Source organism: Rattus norvegicus, chromosome 8 (genome assembly GCF_036323735.1).
Source record: "Rattus norvegicus strain BN/NHsdMcwi chromosome 8, GRCr8, whole genome shotgun sequence".
Lineage (NCBI taxonomy): Eukaryota > Metazoa > Chordata > Mammalia > Rodentia > Muridae > Rattus > Rattus norvegicus.
Genome location: NC_086026.1, coordinates 99,552,574 through 99,555,309, shown reverse-complemented (window position 1 = coordinate 99,555,309; position 2,736 = coordinate 99,552,574). Strand labels below are relative to the sequence as shown.

The window sequence follows — 2,736 nt, the reverse complement described above, 5'->3', positions numbered from 1 at the left end:
TGGACCATGCCTGGCTCGTATTTCCAGTTAAACGCAGGATCACATCTGCTCTCATCAAGTCAAGTCTGCACTTTTCCATTTCAGCATGCCCTTATTTTGCCTCTTACATTCAAACTATCCAAATTCTCCAGTTAGCCCCCAAACCTCTCCCTAAACATTTTGTCCAGGTCGATTACTATATATGGAAATTATGATCCTCTGACTCTTTTAACCTAGCAGAAATCGTCAAAAGGGATGTAGTATTGTAGTTCAGCCTTCATAGCTTGCCTAGCATGAAGATGGGTCTGGGTTTGATTCCCAAAACCGAGGCCAGATACAACCAATGGGCTATCCCTTCAACCCCAGCAGTCAGAAGGCAGAGATAGGAGATCTCTGAATTCCAACTAAGTCTGGAGTTTCTGTTTCAAAATCAAAACTAAGCCAGAAAGTAACAATTTTGCTTCTTCATTATATTAAATTTCTATACCATTCCCTTTTACTTCCCGTAGTCAAGCAGTAAGATCTAAAGGCAGATGGATCCAAAGAAACTATTTCTGGTGAGATTAAATAGCACCATTGTTCTCAATAAACACATAGGTATTCATGTGTGACTGAGAATAATTACTGTCGACGTTGTATGGCATCAATGTTGATGACACGTTATCTCATTGATGTTCTTTTTCTATTTCTAGATAAGCAGTACCCATTGTTTCTAACGGCCAATAGTCTTTATTTAGAAGGTGTTGTGTAACTTTTCCTCCGATATGTGAACGAACGTCTGCTTTGATAGGGCACCAGGCAAGAAGCTCATTGTACCTAAGCTCAGCATGGTGATCTTGTAGGGATTACTTGCAAGTGCGAGTGACCCAAAGGCAGCTGAGACAGGAAAGAGCCCGCCCTACTTCCGTCTTCAGGAAAGCATCATTGGAACTCCTTGGGGAAGGGAGGGACTTCTGAATCTTCTATCTTACTAAGCTTCCTGAACCTTGTAAATTCAGTTAGCGTCTTTTCAAGGGTATTTTAAATAAAAGTGTGTGTGCGTGCACGCAGCAGTCGGTTCTCTCCTGTCGTGATGGGGATCCCAGTGATGGAACGCAAGAAATTGGTTAGCTGGGGTTGGGAAGTTAGGTTCCCTCCCATTGAGCCTTCTTGCCACCCCTTGTTAATCTGCTGAGGTGATGAGGACTGTCCAGATTTTGGTCCCGAGCTGCGTTGGTGCCCGCGCAGAGCACAGGTCCAGCTCCTGGCAGCGTCGGAGCTCTGGATGACAGACCCCCAAGCAGGCAGCGGACCAGCCGCCTTGCTCGGTTTTACGTAAGGGAACGGGAGACTCTGGCCACTAGAGGGCCTTTTAAACACTTGTATTGAACAGCAGAAGATTGGTCGCATGGAGGCAGAAACAAAATACAATCCATTTCGTGAGCAATTTTACAAAAAAAGAAGGAAAGAAAAGAAACGGAAATGCAGAGAAAAGAGAAATTGGAAAAGACAGTTTAATATCTATTACAGTACTCGAAACGAATTAAAATAATGTCATTCCTTTGAAAGGACCTAGAAAAGGCGGCAGTCCAGCTGCCCGGCTAGCTCAGTCGGTAGAGCATGGGACTCTTAATCCCAGGGTCGTGGGTTCGAGCCCCACGTTGGGCGGTTCCTTTTGGGTTTTCCGGTTCTCCACCATAGTTGTTATCAGACCCAGTTACTTTATTGTCAAACAATCCAATACCAAAAGAACCACAAAGATGAAGCTAGTACCTTGCTAATGGTTTGTCCCAATTGTTGAAGGCGCTTTTGCCCACTTAAGGACAGAAATGACTCCTACAAGTTACCTTATATCCACACCACCAACCCACGTACAACCAGCACTGACCCAAGACTTTTTGTTATTTCAATGTTTTATTTTTAGGGGCAGCCTAAAGTGAAAAAGTTGGGAAATATCGTGATATGAAAATTAACGAACACTGCGGAAGTGATCTTTAGTTTTTTAACTTACTGCTAAGTGTAGTATTTAACGTTAGTTTGGAGAGCAGCGGCTAACCTCTTTAAACCATAAGATGGCGTGGGCTATGCGCTATCGGGAACCCATCGTTAGCACTTTTTTTTTTTTTAAACCTTCCTTCCCTACTCCTTTTACTAAAGTTGGTGATTGAAATTGCGGAGGGGGGTGTTTTTTGTCCTTTTATAGTTCTCTTTCTTCATAAGTTTTCCCCAAAACAATTCACACAGAGTAAAATTTTGTATTGACAATTCCAAGTCCTTAAATATTTTCAACCATCCTTCAGCAATTCTTTTTTTGTCTTGTTTTTACTTTTTGGAGACAAGGTTTCTCTGTGTAGTTCTAGCTGTCCCGGATCCTGGAATTCACTTCATAGACCAGGCTGGCTTGGAATTCACAAAGATCTGCCTGCCTTTGCTGTGCTGGGATTAAAGGCTTGGGCCACCACCGCCACAGGGCTCCCGCAGTAAAGAATTCTTAATTGTCCTCCACAATTAACATATGTTATGGTCATCAATTCAAAGTACAATTTCAGACTTTGGAAGACAAAACATGGGCAATTCCTGCAATTGTCAAGCTGGGTGTTACAAAAGAACGTGGAACAAAACAAGAAAGGAAGAGGGAGAGGGGAAGGGAAGAACCTAGGGGAAGGAGAAAGGAAAGAGAGTAGGAGGGAGGGGTCCGGAGGGAGGATCCTTAGGTACACAAAGGCATGGTCTCTAGGGGTTATGCGGAAGGACAGAATTTTTCTAGGAGAGCAAAGA

General features: G+C 43.3%; 1 non-coding gene across 1 annotated transcript; it reads left to right on the top strand.

Moving 5' to 3' along the window:
• The first annotated feature begins 1,553 nt into the window (after positions 1 to 1,553).
• On the top strand, positions 1,554 to 1,626 carry Trnak-cuu18 (transfer RNA lysine (anticodon CUU) 18). The gene has a single exon. It is a non-coding gene; the product is annotated as a tRNA-Lys (tRNA).
• Positions 1,627 to 2,736: the final 1,110 nt, after the last annotated feature.